The sequence below is a fragment of the Kogia breviceps genome, chromosome 2 (genome assembly GCF_026419965.1).
Source record: "Kogia breviceps isolate mKogBre1 chromosome 2, mKogBre1 haplotype 1, whole genome shotgun sequence".
Classification (NCBI taxonomy): Eukaryota; Metazoa; Chordata; class Mammalia; order Artiodactyla; family Physeteridae; genus Kogia; species Kogia breviceps.
In genome coordinates, this window is record NC_081311.1 from 102,191,532 (window position 1) to 102,204,690 (window position 13,159).

The window sequence follows — 13,159 nt, forward strand, 5'->3', positions numbered from 1 at the left end:
CCTCAAAGCAGCCTTCTCAAAGGGCATAGAAGCAGAGCCCTTCTCCAGCGGCCTCTCCACCAGAGTCTATCCACAAAAGGAACACCTTGAAGCTGGCTGCGAATGCAAAGCTTAGGAAGAAAGCAGTACCCGCATGCTACGAATGTGATCTCTTGATGGTGCCCCAGAAAGGAACTCTGGCACTTGTACTTCCAAAGGGAACTTAGCTGCACAACGTTTGCCCCACAGTGGCGAGCAGAAACATTGCTAGTGGCCAGTAAGCCACCCCATACACCGGGGCAGTAGCACCACACACATCTCCCAGAGAACAGAGACTTCCCAATCCGTGCGTGTTCTCTTCGAATGGAGAGGGTAGTTTGCAGTCTGCGAAGCACAGTCATGGCCCACAGCGCTGCAGGAGTGCCATCTCCAAAGTGAATGGGAAGCTGCCCTCCCTCGAGTGGGTAACGGCCTAACACCAGCCCTGAAGGCACGTCACCGTGTGCAAAAGAAGGACAGAAAACGGACATTTTTCCCTGCAGGAAAAGGGCTCTTGGTTTCTCAAACGGAAAGACGAGCTGTCAGAAGTACGTCAGTATTGGAGAGAGGCAGAAGGCTGTACTTGGCAGAGGCTAGGGTAAGAGGTTCCTCAAAGCAGCCTTCGCAAAGGGCATAGAAGCAGAGGCCTTCTCCAGCGGCCCCTCCATCAGAGTCTATCCACAAAAGGAACACCTTGAAGCTGGCTGCGAATGCACAGCTTAGGAGGAAAGCAGTACCCGCATTCTACGAATGTGATCTCTTGATGGTGCCCCAGAAAGGAACTCTGGCACTTGTACTTCCCAAGTGAGCTTAGCTGCACAACGTTTGCCCCACAGTGGCGAGCAGAAACATTGCTAGTCGCCACTGAGCCACCCCATACACCGGGGCAGTAGCACCACACACATCTCCCAGAGACTTCCCAATCCGTGCCTGTTCTCTTCGAATGGAGAGGGTAGTTTACAGTCTGCGAAGCACAGTCATGGCCCACAGCGCTGCAGGAGTGCCATCTCCAAAGTGAATGGGAAGCTGCCATCCCTCGAGTGGGTAAAGGCCTAACACCAGCCGTGAAGGCACGTCACCGTGTGCAAAACAAGGACAGAAAACGGACATTTTTCCCTGCAGGAAAAGGGCTCTTGGATTCTCAAACGGAAAGACAAGCTGTCAGAAGTAATTCAGTATTGGAGAGGGGCAGAAGGCTGTACTTGGCAGAGGCTAGGGTAAGAGGTTCCTCAAAGCAATCTTCTCAAAGGGCATAGAAGCAGAAGCCTTCTCCAACGGCCTCTCCACATGAGTCTATCCACAAAAGGACCACCTTGAAGCTGGCTGCGAATGCACAGCTTCGGAGGAAAGCTGTACCCGCATGCTACGAATGTGATCTCTTGATAGTGCCCCAGAAAGGAACTCTGGCACTTGTACTTCCCAAGTGAGCTTAGCTGCACAACGTTTGCCCCACAGTGGCGAGCAGAAACATTGCTAGTGGCCAGTGAGCCACCCAATACACCGGCGCTGTACCACACACTTCTCCCAGAGAACAGAGTCTTCCCATTCCGTGCGTGCCCTCTTCGAATGGAGAGGGTAGTTTACTGTCTGCGAAGCACAGTCATGGCCCACAGCGCTGCAGGAGTGCGATCTCCAAAGTGAATGGGAAGCTGCCCTCCCTGTAGTGGGTAAAGGCCTAACACCAGCGGTGAAGTCACATCACCGTGTGCAAAAGAAGAACAGAAAACGGACATTTTTCCCTGTAGGAAAAGGGCTCTCGGTTTCTCAAACGGAAAGATAATCTGTCAGAATTAAGTCAGTATTGGAGAGAGGAAGAAGGCTGTATTTGGCAGAGGCTAGGGTAAGAGGTTCCTCAAAGCAGCCTTCTCAAAGGGCATAGAAGCAGAGGCCTTCTCCAGCGGCCTCTCCACCAGAGTCTATCCACAAAAGGAACACCTTGAAGCTGGCTGCGAATGCACAGCTTAGGAGGAAAGCATTACCCGCATGCTACGAATGTGATCTCTTGATGGTGCCCCAGAAAGGAACTCTGGCACTTGGACTTCCCAAGTGAGCTTAGCTGCACAACGTTTGCCCCACAGTGGCGAGCAGAAACATTGCTAGTGGCCAGTGAGCCACCCCGTACACCGGGGCAGTAGCACCGCACACATCTCCCAGAGAACAGAGACTTCCCTATCCGTGCGTGTTCTCTTCGAATGGAGAGTATAGTTTACTGTCTGCGAAGCACAGTCATGGCCCACAGCGCTGCAGGAGTGCCATCTCCAAAGTGAATGGGAAGCTGCCCTCCCTCGAGTGGGTAACGGCCTAACACCAGCCCTGAAGGCACGTCACCGTGTGCAAAAGAAGGACAGAAAACGGACATTTTTCCCTGCAGGAAAAGGGCTCTTGGTTTCTCAAACGGAAAGGCGAGCTGTCAGAAGTACGTCAGTATTGGAGAGAGGCAGAAGGCTGTACTTGGCAGAGGCTAGGGTAAGAGGTTCCTCAAAGCAGCCTTCGCAAAGGGCATAGAAGCAGAGGCCTTCTCCAGCGGCCCCTCCATCAGAGTCTATCCACAAAAGGAACACCTTGAAGCTGGCTGCGAATGCACAGCTTAGGAGGAAAGCAGTACCCGCATGCTACAAATGTGATCTCTTGATGGTGCCCCAGAAAGGAACTCTGGCACTTGTACTTCCCAAGTGAGCTTAGCTGCACAACGTTTGCCCCACAGTGGCGAGCAGAAACATTGCTAGTGGCCAGTGAGCCACCCCATACACCGGGGCAGTAGCACCACACACATCTCCCAGAGAACAGAGACTTCCCAATCCGTGCGTGTTCTCTTCGAATGGAGAGGGTAGATTGCAGTCTGCGAAGCACAGTCATGGCCCACAGCGCTGCAGGAGTGCCATCTCAAAAGTGAATGGGAAGCTGCCCTCCCTAGAGTGGGTAAAGGCCTAACACCAGCCCTGAAGGCACGTCACCGTGTTCAATAGGAGATCAGAAAACGGACATTTTTCCCTGTAGGCAAAGGGCTCTCGGTTTCTCAAACGGAAAGACAAGCTGTCAGAAGTAAGTCAGTATTGGAGAGAGGCAGAAGGCTGTACTTGGCAGAGGCTAGGGTAAGAGGTTCCTCAAAGCAGCCTTCTCAAAGGGCATAGAAGCAGAGGCCTTCTCCAGCGGCCTCTCCACCAGAGTCTATCCACAAAAGGAACACCTTGAAGCTGGCTGCGAATGCACAGCTTAGGAGGAAAGCAGTACCCGCATGCTACAAATGTGATCTCTTGATGGTGCCCCAGATAGGAACTCTGGCACTTGTACTTCCCAAGTGAGCTTAGCTGCACAACGTTTGCCCCACAGTGGCGAGCAGAAACATTGCTAGTGGCCAGTGAGCCACGCCATACACCGGGGCAGTAGCACCACACACATGTCCCAGAGAACAGAGACTTCCCAATCCGTGCGTGTTCTCTTCAAATGGAGAGGGTAGTTTGCAGTCTGCGAAGCACAGTCATGACCCACAGCGCTGCAGAAGTGCCATCTCCAAAGTAAATGGGAAGCTGCCCTCCCTCAAGTGGGTAAAGGCCTAACACCTACCCTGAAGGCACGTCACCGTGTGAAAAAGAAGAACAGAAAACGGACATTGTTCCCTGTAGGAAAAGGGCTCTTCGTTTCTCAAACGGAAAGACAAGCTGTCAGAAGTAAGTCAGTATTGGAGAGAGGCAGAAGGCTGTACTTGGCAGAGGCTAGGGTAAGAGGTTCCTCAAAGCAGCCTTCTCAAAGGTCATAGAAGCAGAGGCCTTCTCCAGCGGCCTCTCCACCAGAGTCGATCCACAAAAGGAACACCTTGAAGCTGGCTGCGAATTCACAGCTTAGGAGGAAAGCAGAACCCGCATGCTACGAATGTGATCTCTTGATGGTGCCCCAGAAAGGAACTCTGGCACTTGTACTTCCCAAGTGAGCTTAGCTGCACAACGTTTGCCCCACAGTGGCGAGCAGAAACATTGCTAGTGGCCAGTGAGCCACCCCATACACCGGGGCAGTAGCACCACACACATCACCCAGAAAACAGAGACTTCCCAATCCGTGCGTGTTCTCTTCGAATGGAGAGGTTAGTTTGCAGTCTGCGAAGCACAGTCATGGCCCACAGCGCTGCAGGAGTGCAATCTCCAAAGTGAATGGGAAGCTGCCCTCCCTCGAGTGGGTAAAGGCCTAACACCAGCCGTGAACCTACATCACCGTGTGCAAAAGAAGAAGAGAAAATGGACATTTTTCCCTGTAGGAAATGGGCTCTCGGTTTCTCAAACGGAAAGACAAGCTGTCAGAAGTAAGCCAGTATTGGAGAGAGGCAGAAGGCTGTACTTTGCAGAGGCTAGGGTAAGAGGTTCCTCAAAGCAGCCTTCTCAAAGGGCATAGAAGCAGAGGCCTTCTCCAGCGGCCTCTCCACCAGAGTCTATCCACAAAAGGAACACCTTGAAGCTGGCTGCGAATGCACAGCTTAGGAGGAAAGCAGTACCCGCATGCTACGAATGTGATCTCTTGATGGTGCCCCAGAAAGGAACTCTGGCACTTGTACTTCCCAAGTGAGCTTAGCTGCACAACGTTTGCCCCACAGTGGCGAGCAGAAACATTGCTAGTGGCCAGTGAGCCACCCCATACACGGGGGCAGTAGCACCACACACATCTCCAAGAGAACAGAGACTTCCCAATCCGTGCGTGTTCTCTTCGAATGGAGAGGGTAGTTTGCAGTCTGCGAAGCACAGTCATGGCCCACAGCGCTGCAGGAGTGCCATCTCCAAAGTGAATGGGAAGCTGCCCTACCTCAAGTGGGTAAAGGCCTATCACCAGCCCTGAAAGCACGTCACCGTGTGCAAAAGAAGAACAGAAAACGGACATTTTTCCCTGCAGGAAAACAGCTCTTGGTTTCTCAAATGGAAAGACAAGCTGTCAGAAGTAAGTCAGTATTGGAGAGAGGCAGAAGGCTGTACTTGGCAGAGGCTAGGGTAAGAGGTTCCTCAAAGCAGCCTTCTCAAAGGGCATAGAAGCAGAGGCCTTCTCCAGCGGCCTCTCCACCAGAGTCTATCCACAAAAGGAACACCTTGAAACTGGCTGCAAATGCACAGCTTAGGAGGAAGGCAGTACCCGCATGCTACGAATGTGATCTCTTGATGGTGCCCCAGAAAGGAACTTTGGCCCTTGTACTTCCCAAGTGAGTTTAGCTGCACAACGTTTGCCCCACAGTGGCGAGCAGAAACATTGCTAGTGGCCAGTGAGCCACCCCATACACCGGGGCCGAAGCACCACACACATTTCCCAGAGAACAGAGACTTCCCAATCCGTGCGTGTTCTCTTCGAATGGAGAGGGTAGTTTGCAGTCTGCGAAGCACAGTCATGGCCCACAGCGCTGCAGGAGTGCCATCTCCAAAGTGAATGGGAAGCTGCCCTCCCTCGAGTGGGTAAAGGCCTAACACCAGCCCTGAAGGCACGTCACCGTGTGCAAAAGAAGAACAGAAAACGGACATTATTCCCTGTAGGAAAAGGGCTCTCGGTTTCTCAAACGGAAAGACAAGCTGTCAGAAGTAAGTCAGTATTGGAGAGAGGCAGAAGGCTGTACTTGGCAGAGGCTAGGGTAAGAGGTTCCTCAAAGCAGCCTTCTCAAAGGGCATAGAAGCAGAGGCCTTCTCCAGCGGCCTCTCCACATGAGTCTATCCACAAAAGGAACACCTTGAAGCTGGCTGCGAATGCACAGCTTAGGAGGAAAGCAGTACCCGCATGCTACGAATGTGATCTCTTGATGGTGCGCCAGAAGGGAACTCTGGCACTTGTACTTCCCAAGTGAGCTTAGCTGCACAACGTTTGCCCCACAGTGGCGAGCAGAAACATTGCTAGTGGCCAGTGAGCCACCCCATACACCGGGGCAGTAGCACCACACACATCTCCCAGAGAACAGAGACTTCCCAATCCGTGCGTGTTCTCTTCGAATGGAGAGGGAAGTTTGCAGTCTGCGAAGCACAGTCATGGCCCACAGCGCTGCAGGAGTGCCATCTCCAAAGTGAATGGGAAGCTCCCCTCCCTCCAGTGGGTAAAGGCCTAACACCAGCCCTGAAGGCACGTCACCGTGTGCAAAAGACGAACAGAAAACGGACATTTTTCCCTGTAGGAAAAGGGCTCTCGGTTTCTCAAACGGAAAGACAAGCTGTCAGAAGTGAATCAGTATTGGAGAGAGGCAGAAGGCTGTACTTGGCAGAGGCTTGGGTAAGAGGTTCCTCAAAGCAGCCTTCTCAAAGGGCATAGAAGCAGAGGCCTTCTCCAGCGACCTCTCCACCAGAGTCTATCCACAAAAGGAACACCTTGAAGCTGGCTGCGAATGCACAGCTTAGGAGGAAAGCAGTACCCGCATGCTACGAATGTGATCTCTTGATGGTGCCCCAGAAAGGAACTCTGGCACTTGTACTTCCCAAGTGAGCTTAGCTGCACAACGTTTACCCCACAGTGGCGAGCAGAAACATTGCTAGTGGCCAGTGAGCCACCCCATACACCGGGGCAGTTGCACCACACACATCTCCCAGAGAACAGAGACTTCCCAATCCGTGCGTGTTCTCTTCGAATGGAGAGGGTAGTTTGCAGTCTGCGAAGCACAGTCATGGCCCACAGCGCTGCAGGAGTGCCATCACCAAAGTGAATGGGAAGCAGCCCTCCCTCCAGTGGGTAAAGGCCTAACACCAGCCCTGAAGGCACGTCACCGTGTGCAAAAGAAGAACAGAAAACGGACATTTTTCCCTGTAGGAAAAGCGCTCTCGGTTTCTCAAACGGAAAGATAAGCTGTCAGAAGTGAATCAGTATTGGAGAGAGGCAGAAGGCTGTACTTGGCAGAGGCTAGGGTAAGAGGTTCCTCAAAGCAGCCTTCTCCAAGGGCATAGAAGCAGAGGCCTTCTCCAGCGACCTCTCCACCAGAGTCTATCCACAAAAGGAACACCTTGAAGCTGGCTGCGAATGCACAGCTTAGGAGGAAAGCAGTACCCGCATGCTACGAATGTGATCTCTTGATGGTGCCCCAGAAAGGAACTCTGGCACTTGTACTTCCCAAGTGAGCTTAGCTGCACAACGTTTGCCCCACAGTGGCGATTAGAAACATTGCTAGTGGCCAGTGAGCCACCCCATACACCGGGGCAGTAGCACCACACACATCTCCCAGAGAACAGAGACTTCCCAATCCGTGCGTGTTCTCTTCGAATGGAGAGGGTAGTTTGCAGTCTGCGAAGCACAGTCATGGCCCACAGCGCTGCAGGAGTGCCATCTGGAAGTGAATTGGAAGCTTCCCTCCTTCAAGTGGGTGAAGGCCTAACAATACCCTGAAAGCACGTCACCGTGTGCAAAAGAAGGAGAGAAAACGGACATTTTTCCCTGCAGGAAAACGGCTCTTGGTTTCTCAAACGGAAAGACAAGCTGTCAGAAGTAAGTCAGTATTGGAGAGAAGCAGAAGGCTGTACTTGGCAGAGGCTAGGGTAAGAGGTTCCTCAAAGCAGCATTCTCAAAGGGCATAGAAGCAGAGGCCTTCTCCAGCGGCCTCTCCACCAGAGTCTATCCACAAAAGGAACACCTTGAAGCTGGCTGCGAATGCACAGCTTAGGAGGAAAGCAGAACCCGCATGCTACGAATGTGATCTCTTGATGGTGCCCCAGAAAGGAACTCTGGCACTTGTACTTCCCAAGTGAGCTTAGCTGCACAACGTTTGCCCCACAGTGGCGAGCAGAAACATTGCTAGTGGCCAGTGAGCCACCCCATACACCGGGGCAGTAGCACCACACACATCTCCCAGAGAACAGAGACTTCCCAATCCGTGCGTGTTCTCTTCGAATGGAGAGGGTAGTTTACAGTCTGCGAAGCACAGTCATGGCCCACAGCGCTGCAGGACTGCCATCTCCAAAGTGAATGGGAAATTGCCCTCCCTCGAGTGGGTAAAGGCCTAACACCAGCCCTGAAGGCACTTCACCTTGTGCAAAAGAAGGAGAGAAAACGTACATTTTTCCCTGCAGGAAAAGGGCTCTTAGTTTCTCAAACGGAAAGACAAGCTGTCAGAAGTAAGTCAGTATTGGAGAGAGGCAGAAGGCTGTACTTGGCAGAGGCTAGGGTAAGAGGTTCCTCAAAGCAGCCTTCTCAAAGGGCATAGAAGCAGAGGCCTTCTCCAGCGGCCTCTCCACCAGAGTCTATCCACAAAAGGAACACCTTGAAGCTGGCTGCGAATGCACAGCTTAGGAGGAAAGCACTACCCGCATGTACGAATGTGATCTCTTGATGGTGCCCCAGAAAGGAACTCTGGCACTTGTACTTCCCAAGTGAGCTTAGCTGCACAATGTTAGCCCCACACTGGCGAGCAGAAACATTGCTAGTGGCCAGTGAGCCACCCCATACACCGGGGCAGTAGCACCACACACATCTCCCAGAGAACAGAGACTTCCCAATCCGTGCGTGTTCTCTTCAAATGGAGAGGGTAGTTTGCAGTCTGCGAAGCACAGTCATGGCCCAGAGCGCTGCAGGAGTGCCATCTCCAAAGTAAATGGGAAGCTGCCCTCCCTCGAGTGGGTAAAGGCCTAACACCTGCCCTGAAGGCACGTCACCGTGTGCAAAAGAAGAACAGAAAACGGACATTGTTCCCTGTAGGAAAAGGGCTCTCGGTTTCTCAAACGGAAAGACAAGCTGTCAGAAGTAAGTCAGTATTGGAGAGAGGCAGAAGGCTGTACTTGGCAGAGGCTAGGGTAAGAGGTTCCTCAAAGCAGCCTTCTCAAAGGGCATAGAAGCAGAGGCCTTCTCCAGCGGCCTCTCCACCAGAGTCTATCCACAAAAGGAACACCTTGAAGCTGGCTGCGAATGCACAGATTAGGAGGAAAGCAGAACCCGCATGCTACGAATGTGATCTCTTGATGGTGCCCCAGAAAGGAACTCTGGCACTTGTACTTCCCAAGTGAGCTTAGCTGCACAACGTTTGCCCCACAGTGGCGAGCAGAAACATTGCTAGTGGCCAGTGAGCCACCCCATACACCGGGGCAGTAGCACCACACACATCTCCCAGAGAACAGAGACTTCCCAATCCGTGCGTGTTCTCTTCAAATGGAGAGGGTAGTTTGCAGTCTGCGAAGCACAGTCATGACCCACAGCGCTGCAGAAGTGCCATCTCCAAAGTAAATGGGAAGCTGCCCTCCCTCAAGTGGGTAAAGGCCTAACACCTACCCTGAAGGCACGTCACCGTGTGAAAAAGAAGAACAGAAAACGGACATTGTTCCCTGTAGGAAAAGGGCTCTTCGTTTCTCAAACGGAAAGACAAGCTGTCAGAAGTAAGTCAGTATTGGAGAGAGGCAGAAGGCTGTACTTGGCAGAGGCTAGGGTAAGAGGTTCCTCAAAGCAGCCTTCTCAAAGGGCATAGAAGCAGAGGCCTTCTCCAGCGGCCTCTCCACCAGAGTCGATCCACAAAAGGAACACCTTGAAGCTGGCTGCGAATTCACAGCTTAGGAGGAAAGCAGAACCCGCATGCTACGAATGTGATCTCTTGATGGTGCCCCAGAAAGGAACTCTGGCACTTGTACTTCCCAAGTGAGCTTAGCTGCACAACGTTTGCCCCACAGTGGCGAGCAGAAACATTGCTAGTGGCCAGTGAGCCACCCCATACACCGGGGCAGTAGCACCACACACATCACCCAGAAAACAGAGACTTCCCAATCCGTGCGTGTTCTCTTCGAATGGAGAGGTTAGTTTGCAGTCTGCGAAGCACAGTCATGGCCCACAGCGCTGCAGGAGTGCAATCTCCAAAGTGAATGGGAAGCTGCCCTCCCTCGAGTGGGTAAAGGCCTAACACCAGCCGTGAACCTACATCACCGTGTGCAAAAGAAGAAGAGAAAATGGACATTTTTCCCTGTAGGAAATGGGCTCTCGGTTTCTCAAACGGAAAGACAAGCTGTCAGAAGTAAGCCAGTATTGGAGAGAGGCAGAAGGCTGTACTTGGCAGAGGCTAGGGTAAGAGGTTCCTCAAAGCAGCCTTCTCAAAGGGCATAGAAGCAGAGGCCTTCTCCAGCGGCCTCTCCACCAGAGTCTATCCACAAAAGGAACACCTTGAAGCTGGCTGCGAATGCACAGCTTAGGAGGAAAGCAGTACCCGCATGCTACGAATGTGATCTCTTGATGGTGCCCCAGAAAGGAACTCTGGCACTTGTACTTCCCAAGTGAGCTTAGCTGCACAACGTTTGCCCCACAGTGGCGAGCAGAAACATTGCTAGTGGCCAGTGAGCCACCCCATACACGGGGGCAGTAGCACCACACACATCTCCAAGAGAACAGAGACTTCCCAATCCGTGCGTGTTCTCTTCGAATGGAGAGGGTAGTTTGCAGTCTGCGAAGCACAGTCATGGCCCACAGCGCTGCAGGAGTGCCATCTCCAAAGTGAATGGGAAGCTGCCCTACCTCAAGTGGGTAAAGGCCTATCACCAGCCCTGAAAGCACGTCACCGTGTGCAAAAGAAGAACAGAAAACGGACATTTTTCCCTGCAGGAAAACAGCTCTTGGTTTCTCAAATGGAAAGACAAGCTGTCAGAAGTAAGTCAGTATTGGAGAGAGGCAGAAGGCTGTACTTGGCAGAGGCTAGGGTAAGAGGTTCCTCAAAGCAGCCTTCTCAAAGGGCATAGAAGCAGAGGCCTTCTCCAGCGGCCTCTCCACCAGAGTCTATCCACAAAAGGAACACCTTGAAACTGGCTGCAAATGCACAGCTTAGGAGGAAGGCAGTACCCGCATGCTACGAATGTGATCTCTTGATGGTGCCCCAGAAAGGAACTTTGGCCCTTGTACTTCCCAAGTGAGTTTAGCTGCACAACGTTTGCCCCACAGTGGCGAGCAGAAACATTGCTAGTGGCCAGTGAGCCACCCCATACACCGGGGCCGTAGCACCACACACATTTCCCAGAGAACAGAGACTTCCCAATCCGTGCGTGTTCTCTTCGAATGGAGAGGGTAGTTTGCAGTCTGCGAAGCACAGTCATGGCCCACAGCGCTGCAGGAGTGCCATCTCCAAAGTGAATGGGAAGCTGCCCTCCCTCGAGTGGGTAAAGGCCTAACACCAGCCCTGAAGGCACGTCACCGTGTGCAAAAGAAGAACAGAAAACGGACATTATTCCCTGTAGGAAAAGGGCTCTCGGTTTCTCAAACGGAAAGACAAGCTGTCAGAAGTAAGTCAGTATTGGAGAGAGGCAGAAGGCTGTACTTGGCAGAGGCTAGGGTAAGAGGTTCCTCAAAGCAGCCTTCTCAAAGGGCATAGAAGCAGAGGCCTTCTCCAGCGGCCTCTCCACATGAGTCTATCCACAAAAGGAACACCTTGAAGCTGGCTGCGAATGCACAGCTTAGGAGGAAAGCAGTACCCGCATGCTACGAATGTGATCTCTTGATGGTGCGCCAGAAGGGAACTCTGGCACTTGTACTTCCCAAGTGAGCTTAGCTGCACAACGTTTGCCCCACAGTGGCGAGCAGAAACATTGCTAGTGGCCAGTGAGCCACCCCATACACCGGGGCAGTAGCACCACACACATCTCCCAGAGAACAGAGACTTCCCAATCCGTGCGTGTTCTCTTCGAATGGAGAGGGAAGTTTGCAGTCTGCGAAGCACAGTCATGGCCCACAGCGCTGCAGGAGTGCCATCTCCAAAGTGAATGGGAAGCTGCCCTCCCGCGAGTGGGTAAAGGCCTAACACCAGCCCTGAAGGCACGTCACCGTGTGCAAAAGACGAACAGAAAACGGACATTTTTCCCTGTAGGAAAAGGGCTCTCGGTTTCTCAAACGGAAAGACAAGCTGTCAGAAGTGAATCAGTATTGGAGAGAGGCAGAAGGCTGTACTTGGCAGAGGCTTGGGTAAGAGGTTCCTCAAAGCAGCCTTCTCAAAGGGCATAGAAGCAGAGGCCTTCTCCAGCGACCTCTCCACCAGAGTCTATCCACAAAAGGAACACCTTGAAGCTGGCTGCGAATGCACAGCTTAGGAGGAAAGCAGTACCCGCATGCTACGAATGTGATCTCTTGATGGTGCCCCAGAAAGGAACTCTGGCACTTGTACTTCCCAAGTGAGCTTAGCTGCACAACGTTTGCCCCACAGTGGCGAGCAGAAACATTGCTAGTGGCCAGTGAGCCACCCCATACACCGGGGCAGTTGCACCACACACATCTCCCAGAGAACAGAGACTTCCCAATCCGTGCGTGTTCTCTTCGAATGGAGAGGGTAGTTTGCAGTCTGCGAAGCACAGTCATGGCCCACAGCGCTGCAGGAGTGCCATCACCAAAGTGAATGGGAAGCAGCCCTCCCTCCAGTGGGTAAAGGCCTAACACCAGCCCTGAAGGCACGTCACCGTGTGCAAAAGAAGAACAGAAAACGGACATTTTTCCCTGTAGGAAAAGCGCTCTCGGTTTCTCAAACGGAAAGATAAGCTGTCAGAAGTGAATCAGTATTGGAGAGAGGCAGAAGGCTGTACTTGGCAGAGGCTAGGGTAAGAGGTTCCTCAAAGCAGCCTTCTCCAAGGGCATAGAAGCAGAGGCCTTCTCCAGCGACCTCTCCACCAGAGTCTATCCACAAAAGGAACACCTTGAAGCTGGCTGCGAATGCACAGCTTAGGAGGAAAGCAGTACCCGCATGCTACGAATGTGATCTCTTGATGGTGCCCCAGAAAGGAACTCTGGCACTTGTACTTCCCAAGTGAGCTTAGCTGCACAACGTTTGCCCCACAGTGGCGATTAGAAACATTGCTAGTGGCCAGTGAGCCACCCCATACACCGGGGCAGTAGCACCACACACATCTCCCAGAGAACAGAGACTTCCCAATCCGTGCGTGTTCTCTTCGAATGGAGAGGGTAGTTTGCAGTCTGCGAAGCACAGTCATGGCCCACAGCGCTGCAGGAGTGCCATCACCAAAGTGAATGGGAAGCTGCCCTCCCTCCACTGGGTATAGGCCTAACACCAGCCCTGAAGGCACGTCACCGTGTGCAAAAGAAGAACAGAAAACGGACATTTTTCCCTGTAGAAAAAGGGCTCTCGGTTTCTAAAACGGAAAGATAAGCTGTCAGAAGTGAATCAGTATTGGAGAGAGGCAGAAGGCTGTACTTGGCAGAGGCTAGGGTAAGAGGTTCCTCAAAGCAGCCTTCTCAAAGGGCA